The following is a 10,368-nucleotide window of genomic DNA, read 5'->3' as shown; positions in this document are numbered from 1 at the left end:
TTACGGAGCAAGATAGGGTATCTTAACAATGTCATCTTAATAAAGTTTGTGTTTTTAAAATGTTTACTACTTTATCAAAACATGTCCCTTAGGTATGTAGGATTCATTTTTAAAATTCTTTCCTGGAAACAATCTACAAAGGAGAGGCGCGTTGTCTGCCAGTCACTTCTGGAAAAGGCTTCTGGAGCTGAGAAGGAGCTACCTTCTCACGGTTTCTCACTGCTTGTTTTTGGCCTTAGCGTGTATTAAGATGTGAGATTTCAGGTCAGTAGACTCAGCAAACTTCTTGTTCACCTAGGGCCTGTCTCCCGCGTGGATCTGCACGTCTGTGCACAAATTGAAGTCCAGGGAAACCGCTTCCCACAGCCTTCAAACTTATACTGAAAGGGCTTGTCTCCAGTGCGAAGCAGTTGGTGTCGTTTAGCTTTGAGCTCTCGACAAAAGCCTTGCCGCACTCAGCAGAGAGGTGGACGCAGGGCCGTGGGTGTCCAGGTGCCTCCTCCTGGCTGAGCTGTCCCTGAGCACCTTTGGGCAACCTTTGTGAGGGCAAGCTATTGTTCTCGGAGCATCATCTTCTTGAATTTTTCTTGGCTTCATTCTGGCAAATTCTGCCAGCTGTTTGGGGTCCAAGAGGTTGATGCCGGGGATCCCTCCGGGCGGGAGCATCTTTCCCATCATGTACTCAGATTAGTCAGGAGGGGAGTTCTCCCCAATGATCTGCTCCCCAGCCAGTCTCATGGTCAAGACCTTTTTTTCATCTGACGACCATAGGGTGACAGAGAACTGGTCCTCCAGCGTCTTGATTGATCTGCACCTGCTCATGCTCTCACTTCTTGTTGCCCGCATCGCCCCTGCCGGTGCCGCCGCCCCACAAGAGCTGTCGCTACCGCTGCTCTTGAGGCCGATGTAGTCATCATCGTCCTCTTCGCCAATGCTGGCCGGCGCTGGAACTGGGATCGGGATCTGGCCCTCAAAGCCTTCCTCGGCGCCGACCACCAACTCACGTGTCTGCACCAGGATCGCCTCCTGGTGGTGGTGCACCTGGCTCGGGTCCACGGTGACCGGCGGCTGTAGCGCGATCATGGACTGCTGCTGCTGGTGGTGGTAGCCGGTGTGCCCATGGCCGCTCCCGCCTCCGCGATCGTCCCAGTCCACGTCCTCCTCGCCCACCACCGTGGTCTCGATGGTTTCCACCTGGATGGTCTCCACCTCGATCTCACACAGCTCCACGATCTCGGCTGGCATCTCCGGGCCGTCCATGGCGCTGTAGAGGGTGTTGCCCGAGGCCATGGCTCCGGGCTCCGGGCTCCCGGCTGTACGAGGAGGCGTCCCGCAGCGGGGAAGGAAGGCAGAGGGAAGAACGCAGTGAGTGGGCAGGGCCCATTCCTTCTTTTAAACTAGAACTTAAATTCCAGTGAATGTCTCCTGAGCTTTTGTGCATTTGATAGCATGGAAATAACTTTTGTAAACATAACTATTTAGCATTTTGTGCACGCCTTGGGTGTTGATTAGTAATTTCTGAGGCTCTTGTTGTTGATAGTTCTGATGGTGTCCATTCTATCTTACAGGGACCTTGTGCACAAGGGAATGAAACTCTACCCACCCCTGCAGCATCCTCACAGTTTAGGATGAACCCATTGCTTCAGTCACTGTGTCAATCCATGTAGTCGAGGGATTCCTATTTGTCACTGCCCCTCTAATTTACCAAAAAAAAAAAAAAAAACATCCTTCTCCACGGACTGGTCACTTCTGACAACATGTCCAAAGTATTTAATGTGAGCTCTCACTTCCTACCCTCTAACTAGCACCCTGACCTTACTTCTGCCAAAACAGATTTGTTTGCCTATTTGAATGCCCATGCACTATAATTCAACCACATTCATTCTTCTTATTTCTCCCTTATTCAATGTCCCACTTATATATGCATATGCGGTAATCGGCAATGCCATGGTTTGGGTCAGATAAACCTAGTCCTCAAAGTAACATCATTGTTTTTCAACACTCTAAAGAGGCTTTGTTAGGCAGATTTATCCAGTATAATGCATCTATTGATCTATTGAACTTATTATCACCTTTTAGTTCTTTTGTAATTTTCCATAAGCTGACAGTCTTTCCAGAAGAAGTTAATACTTAGTCAAGCTTAGATTAAGAATATTGATCAAGGAGGGAGCTGGAAGCCCACCTTCCTCTGAAACCAACCTGTCTCAGAGCCCTGAGCTGGAAGGCTGTCCCTAAGACCTAGAGGAATGATGACGTGGAGATTCCAGAAATGCATGGTGACTGGGCATAAGAGAGTCTAAAAAATTGTGCATCTGTTTATTACCATGACTTGCAGATCAGTTTTAGAGGGGCCCTAAACCTTACCCTTTATCCTAGGACTGCAACCTCACACCCCTCTGCCTTCAGAAACACCCTGGGGGTTACAAAAGGGCTGTGCCAATGATGTCCAACTAGCCACTCAGACTAATGCTGCTCTCCTTTATCAAAGCACAGCCTCTCCCCACCACACTCATTTTGTTTTCCTCGCTCCAAGTTCCTGGTTAAGCATGTTTCACAAACTCCAGCCCAGACACTAGCTAATCCAGTCTCCCTAGAAGACCAAGACTATGGATGGGATATCCTAGAACCCAAGACAATAAGCCGTCTCCTTGTTTGTGTCGTTTTCCCTCTGTCAACATTACTTAGAGAGCTTGAAACCCATGCTCTAGTCCAAGATGACAGAATGGATGATAAGTCATCTCTTTCCTTAATCCATTTCATGTGCTTTTTTAAAAAGATAATTTTATTGGGGACTTGTAACAATCCACAATTCAATTGTATCAAGAATATTTGTACATATATTTCCATCATTCATTTCTAAACATTTACTTTCCATTGAGACCTTGGTATCAGCTCCTTTTATCCCCTCTCTTCCTCTCCCCCCACTCTTGTCACCCCTTGATAAATATTAAATTATTGTTATTTTTGTATCTTGCACTGACTGCTATCTCTCTTCCCCCATGTTTTGTGTGTTTTTCCCCGGGGTGTGTGTGTGTGGTTATGTGTCTGTCATTGTGATTGGCTCCCCCTTCCTCCCCTCCCCTCCCTGCCTTTCGCTTCCCCGACTGGTATCAATACTCCCATTCCTGTTCCTAGATTCGGTATGTTGTGAACTCTTATCTCTTTTCTGTACCTGTGCACATGCTCCAGTCTAGCCCACAGGGAAAGGCAGAATTGGAGTCATGATAGTGGGGTGTGAGGAAGCCTCAAGGAACCTAATAATATTTGTGTTTCATCAGTGTTATCCTGCCCCCAGGTTGACTCATCCTTTCAGTGTGACCCTTCTGTAAGGGGATGTCCCATTGTTTACAGATAGAGGTGACGTCTCTACTACAACCCCCCTCATTCTCAGCAATGTGTTGGGGGGTTTTGCTTGCTTCTTTGTGGTCTTATGAAGCCTATTACCCTATCTCTTTGACACCTCATGATCACACAGGATGATGAGCTTCTTCCATGTGGGTCCATTGCTTCTCTACTAGATAGCCTCTTTTAAACTTCAAGCCTTTAAAACCTCAGATAGTATATATTTTGATAGCCAGGCACTATTCTCCTTCACCACATTTGCTTACGTACCCATTTTGTCTTCAGTGATCATGCTGGTATGGTGAGCATCAAAGAAGGTCAGGTTGTTAGAACAAAGTGTTCTTGCATTGAGGGAGGGCTTGAGCAGAGTCCCAAAGTCCATCTACTATCTTAGTGTATTGCCTTATAAATATATGCATGTAGGTCAAGATCTCTGTTTTCAGAATTAATGTATTTACATATGCACAGACCTATGCTTATACCACTATCCATAGCTTTGCTTCCTAGATCTTTCTTCTGTTTCCTTTTACCTTCCTCCTTACCCTACCATCATGCTTGTCCTTCTTCCACCTATTAGTAATTCCTCTCAACTAGATTGCTGTTGCTTCATCTGCTGTCTAAAAGTGGTCATAACCCCAGGCTTGCAGAGACCCTCTGAAAGCTAGTCACAAGACCTCACCCTGGAGTTCCCCCGTGCTGCTGTGCACCTTGCGCCTACAGTCTAGGGCTTTGCATTTCTCCTCCACAGGCAGGAAGAGAGTGACTGCATCAGCCATTACCTTCCTTCATCTCATGTACTTTTAAGCTTCTTCCCTCATTCACCTTGACTCTTAGTGTCATCTGTCTACCTACACCTTGTCATTCCTTATTGGTAATGTGCTGTCTTTCACAAAAGCCATAACATTGGGCATCCTTAAACACAAGAGCTGTAGAGACTAGAAAATACACCTCCCTCTGGGCTTTTGTTCTTGTTAAGGTTGTCTCTGCCTTAGCCAAGTCCCCCTAGTATTTCCTGCTTTATTTCATTTTATTTATTGTTGTTCACCTCTAAAAAATCTTTCCAAGTTCTGGAAAGCAAGGGGTTGTTTGTGTTATATTCAGATAATGAAGTATAAAAATAAACTAAAACATAAATGGAAAGAAATAATTCTAAATGGGCAACTGATTATAAGTCTCTACATATAACTTCCTCCCTGGGGGATGGACAACAGAAAAGTGGGAGAAGGGAGACGTCAGACAGTGTAAGATATGACAAAGCAATAATAATTTCGAAATTATCAAGAGTTCTTTAGTGAGGGAGGAAACGGGAGGGAGGGGGAAAACTGAAGAGCTGATGCAAAGGGTTCAAGTAGAAAGCAAATGTTTTGAGAATTATGATGGCAACACATGTACAAATGTGCTTGACAAATGGATGTATGTATGGATTGTGAGAATTGTATGAGCCACCAATAAAATGGTTTTTAAAAAGAGAAATAATTGTTACTAGAAACAGTCCACAATAAATAACAGCAGCAACAAAACCATTGATCACATATCACACTTTTCTAAATTATTTTTAAAGCACAATACTAGTGTTTTAATGGCACAAAAACAATTGACACAGTGAGTTCATTGACTTGGACTGAAATAATATGTTGTGCCTGAAAAATCACCTAAGGTAATATCAAATTCATCTGTGTGGTTTAATGCTGTAGGACAACCTTTAACAATGTAGATCTATACTCAACCTAAGCATTTACCTCCCAAGTCTATACAGTACTTCAGATTCACTGTTTTCATTTTGGGAAGACCTGGAATCCATTCATCCTCTGAGATAAAGAAATATCTCCTGTCTGACATGAATGTCAACTAAGGGGGCTGAAGAAAAGAGGAGAGTACCCTAAATTTAGAGGGGGTCCTCTATTTAATGCAAACACTCAGATTGGAGCATGGTTTTGAGGCCACAAGGAAGCACTTAGGGTAAGAAGTACAGGCCAAGACACTGACTTGCCCGACTCAATATTATCTACTGCTAAGTTTCAGGTCACAGATTTGCCAGAGAGAAATATCGTCCAGTTGAGGGAGCTAAAACCTGGGAATACTATCTTTCACGTTTATGCATGACAAGGGAAGATTTCAACATTTGGCTGGTGTGTGAACCAAGTTCATTCAACCAACTCCAAACTTTCTAGACTTCTGCTTCTTGCATGTAAAGAATGCATCAATTTGACTTCAAGAAGCTTGAGCTTCAAAATGGTATTAAAGATGCCTAGGGTATTTTCATTATCCAGATAAAGGTTAGATAGGACTTGTTGGGAACACTATGTCCAATAGCTGAGGGTTGTCTATAATGTAAGAGCATGGCAGGGGAGGGGAACAAAGACGGGACTTCATAAAGCTTCGTGATAGCTATTGCTATCAAATGTATATATGGTATAATCCACTGGATTACTGGGATGATCTTCCTTATGTGATTTAGGCCTGGTTATGTAAGGCGTCAACCTCATAGTTTGGGACTTGGTTCATTGGGATGGGCATCAGAACTTCCTGTGTAGAGTCTGGATATAAAGCTCTACCAGAGGACATGGGTTATCCGATTGTCTAGTGTCAGAATTTCTTCAGCCCTACAGTTTTCTTTATTCACTTCATGCAGTGAAACATTTCTATAGGTTTCTAAAAATGGGATATTGAGCTCTTTCACGGTTTAGAAATGTAATAGTCTCAGGACTTCATTAACAGAATGAATCTGATGGCAATGTATCCAGTTGGTCAATATGTGGGAATTACTTTTTATTGATGGTGATACTTAGACTGGTAGACACACTCCTCATTCGTAATGACCCTTTGCACAACAGAAGGAAATCCTGCCTAGTCTTTCACTATTTCCACAATGCCTGCCACAATTAGCCCCTGTATTGTTAAACTACACCCTATGGTTAAAATACAGCCATTGAATGTGGTTCTATTTTTTGGTTAAACTTAAAAAAAACAACCATGTTTTTTTTCTCTGGACTATTCCATTCCTGTAATATGTCTCATGTCTGAGGGAATGATACCTCAACGTCTTTGATTTTAATGACATTTTTTCCTGAACTTCTTCGAAGAGACTAAAAACAAAAAAGTACAAACTCACTGTGATAGAGAGGACTGAAATTCATAACAGCCTAATAGGAGAGGGTGGAGCTGTCCCAGTGGGTTTCTTACACTGGAACTATGTGTGGGAATAGAAAGCCTTATTTTTCTCCAGTGAAGTGGCTGGAAGTTTCAAATTACTGACTGAGCAGTTAGCAGCCAAATGTTTCATTAGTGCTCCTTCCAAGATAATTTTTTTATTCTTCTTCCTGTCTGTGGTATATTCAATATTCTGCACAAATAAAAAATAAAATAAATTAATATATAATTTTACTCATTGTCCACTTTTAAAAAATTGATATGTTGTAATGAATATACCATGGTCTGACTTGAGCCAAGCTCCCCATGTTGATTTCAACACTTCAAGTGGATCCTTTATAGAAGATTTTCTCCAAAAAATATGTTTTTGGATTTATTGATAGTTTTTGCCACGGATTATGGATCCAAATAAAATAAAAACCTTTTTTTCCACTGTAGCAATAATGAAACTCACAACCTTCTTCTAGTTCTTAAACACTTCCTCTCACCCCATTATCATGATCCCAATTCTAACTTGAAAACCTGGTTAGACCACAGGATGCACAGCAGTGCAGATTTGAACTATAAACACAGGGAATCCAGGACAGATGAACCCCTCAGGACCAATGGAGAGAATGGCAATTCCGGGAGGGAAGGGGAGGTAGAAAGGGGAAAGCTATCACAAAGATCTACATATAACCTTATCTCTGGGGGATGGGCAACAGAAAAGTAGGTGAAGGGAGACACTGGGCAGTGTAAGAGAAGATAAAATAATAATTTATAAATTATCAAGGGCTCATGAGGGAGGGGGGAGCAGGGAGAGAGGGAAAAAATGAACAGCTGATGCCAAGGGGAAAAATCATATCATTGTGAATGATGGGGAGTTAGGAGTGGAGACCCAGACCCATATGATTGTCATTGGTTCCCTCTTTTTATCCCACTTTCCCCTTATCCTTATGGTATCACTACTCTCATTATTTGTCCTGATGGGTTTATCTCTCCTGGATTCCCTGTGATTCCAGTTCTTATCTGTACCAGTGTACATCCTCTGGTCTAGCCAGATTTCAAAGGTAGCTTTGGGATCATGGTAGTAGGGGGGAGGAAGAACAAAGAGCTGGATGAAAGTTGTATGTTTCTTCAGTGGTATATTGCACACTGACTGGCTGCTTTCCTCCCCATAACCCTTCTGTAAGGGGATGTCCAGTTGCCTACAGATGGGTCTTGGGTCTCCACACTGAACTCCCCCTCATTCACAATGATATGATTTTTCCTCTTTGATTCCTGATACCTAATTCCACTGAAAGCTTGTGTTCACACAGGCCGGTGTGCTTCTTCCATGTGGGCTTTATTGCTTCTGAGCTAGATGGCAGCTTGTTTATCTTCAAGCCTTTGAGACCCAGATGTTTTATCTTTTGATACCCGGTCATCTTAAGCTTTCTTTACCACATTTGCTTATATACCGCTTTGTCTTCAGCAATCCTGTCAGGAAGGCAAGCATCATGGAATGCCAGATTAATAGAACAAAGTGTTCTGGCTTTGAGGGAGTACTTGAGTAGAGGCCCAATGTCCATCTGCTACCTTAATACTAAACCTATAAATATATGCACATCATCATATATAAATATATTTATATATATACATGCCTGTATTTAGCCGTCTATAAATGCCCTTTGCCTCCTAGTTCTTGCCTCTATTTCCTATTCCTTTCCTCATGTCCCACTCTCATTCTCAGCCTTCATTTGGGGTTCAGTAATTCCTCTTAGTTACTTTGCCCTTTTTCAAGCCCTACCTGGTCTCCCACTCCCTCCTTGCCATTGATTTTGGATCATTTGTTGTTCCTATGCCCCTGGGTTTGTAAACACATACTTCCTTTCCCCTACTCCCCCTCTCCCAGATAATCCTGGAACTGCCGATTCCATTGTTTTTCCTCCAGATTCTTTGTCCCGCCTAACTTATCTGGATAGACCCACAGAGATAATAATATGCACAAAAAATAATACAGCAAAAAAAAAAAAGCAACAAAAGAAACAAAACAACAACAAAAAGAAAAGCCTATGAATCAGCAGTTCTCAACTTGTGGGTCGTGACCCCTTTGGGGGGGATCGAATGACACTTTCACAGGAGTTGCCTGATTTATAACAGTAGCAAAATTACAGTTATGAAGTAGCAACAAAAATAATTCTATGGCTGGGGGGGTCACCACAACATGAGAAACTCTATTAGAGGTTCCTGGCATTAGGAAGTTTGAGAACCACTGCTGTAATAGTTCAAAGTCTGTTTGTTGACCTTTAGGAGTGTTTTCTGGTGGAGTGTGATGAGGTGCCACTCTCTGGCCCCAAAGTTTATTTTTCATATTCCCTTGGGACTCAATGCTCTGCTCCCCTTGCTGTTCTGTCACACACCTTTAGTGTTTTGCCTCGGTGTCGTGGGGTCAGATTGGACACAATTCCCAGTGTCTCCAGTGTTGTTCCCCATAGTGCTATGGGTCAGTGAGGGATGTCGTGCTTTGTAGTGGGGCCAGCCCTATAGTCCTCTCTCTGTATTGACTGTTCTGAGCTGGGATATCGTCCTCAGGGCTTGGTGGCCCAGCATGTGCCCCAGCATGTGCCCCCCTCTCTCTTCCACCCCCTTCCTTTGCACCTGTGTGCTCTGATCAGACATGTCCCTCTCCCTGAGCTGTAGTTTCAGTGTGGTCCTCTGAAGTACATTCTTCTGGGCGGAGGGGAGACTATCCACGTAGTTGGGATTGTGGTCAGCCCCTCAAACCTCTCTATTGGTTCCCTTCTTCATGCTAGTATGTTTCATTCATGTCATGTTGCACCGGCTGAACTCTGGCCCCTCTTTCCCTGTGGAGATAAACTATACCCTCCCCTTGGGTGGTTAGTACCCTGTTGTCCTGCATCTCATGTCTTTTTTTCTTTTTCCTTTTTGCTCCCTCATTTTGAATTCGTTTCCATATGTATCCCTAAATTTGGGCTGGCCCATGCCATACTACCTGGACCTCGCCACAGGAATGTTTGTATACACGAGCTTTTCGCCTATGCCCCTTTTGCATAAAATAAAAATTTTGATTTAAAATTTGCTCAAACTATTAGGAAAGTTGGGGAGGTAGAGGGGTAAGGAAGTGGTGTTAACAAATACAGGGACAAGGGATCAACATGGGACCCAAAATGGTAGTGAGGGGAGAGTGGCAGGCCTGGTGGGGAATGAGCAAGGGTAAGGTTGCGTAGAGAAAAGGTATAGCTGTAGCCTAGGTGGGGACGGAGCATGGTAGTAGGGCAGGAGGGAAGTCAAGGGAGATGGAGGAAAGAGCTAGGAGTCAAGGGGCATTTATGGAGGTCTACACAAAGACATGTACATGCAAATATATATATATACATATATATATATATATATATATATATATATATATATATATATATATATATATGGAAATAGATCTATGTGCCTATATTTATAGGTTTAGTATTAAGGTGGCGGAAGGACCTTGGGGCTCTACTCAGGCACTCCCTCAATGCATGACTACTTTGTTTTATTAAATTGGCACTCTACCATGCTTACCCTCCCGACACAACTGCTGAAGCCAAAGTGGGTGAACAAGTAAATGTGGTGAAGAAAGCTGATGGTGCCTGGCTATCAAAAGATATATTGTCTGGGGTCTTAAAGGCTTGAAGATAAACAAGCGGCCATCTAGCTCACAAGCAACAAAGCCAACAAAGAAGAACACACCAGCCTGTGCGATCACGAGGTGCCAAAGGGACCAGGTATAAGGCATAATGCAAGAAAAAAGAAAAGAATATATGTGTGTGTATATATGTGTGTGTGTGTGTGTGTGTGTGTGTGAGTGTGTGTATACCATAGTGAATGAAGCGGAAGTGCAGAGTGGAGACCCAAGGC

At 43.3% G+C, this 10,368-nt stretch overlaps 1 pseudogene; it reads right to left on the bottom strand.

Moving 5' to 3' along the window:
• Nucleotides 1-216: 216 nt before the first annotated feature.
• LOC142436677 (transcription factor YY2-like) lies at nt 217-1,290 on the bottom strand (annotated as a pseudogene).
• Between the last annotated feature and the right edge of the window lie 9,078 nt (nt 1,291-10,368).

Source organism: Tenrec ecaudatus, unplaced genomic scaffold (assembly GCF_050624435.1).
Source record: "Tenrec ecaudatus isolate mTenEca1 unplaced genomic scaffold, mTenEca1.hap1 Scaffold_54, whole genome shotgun sequence".
Taxonomy (NCBI): domain Eukaryota; kingdom Metazoa; phylum Chordata; class Mammalia; order Afrosoricida; family Tenrecidae; genus Tenrec; species Tenrec ecaudatus.
This window is presented reverse-complemented; position numbering and strand designations above follow the sequence as displayed.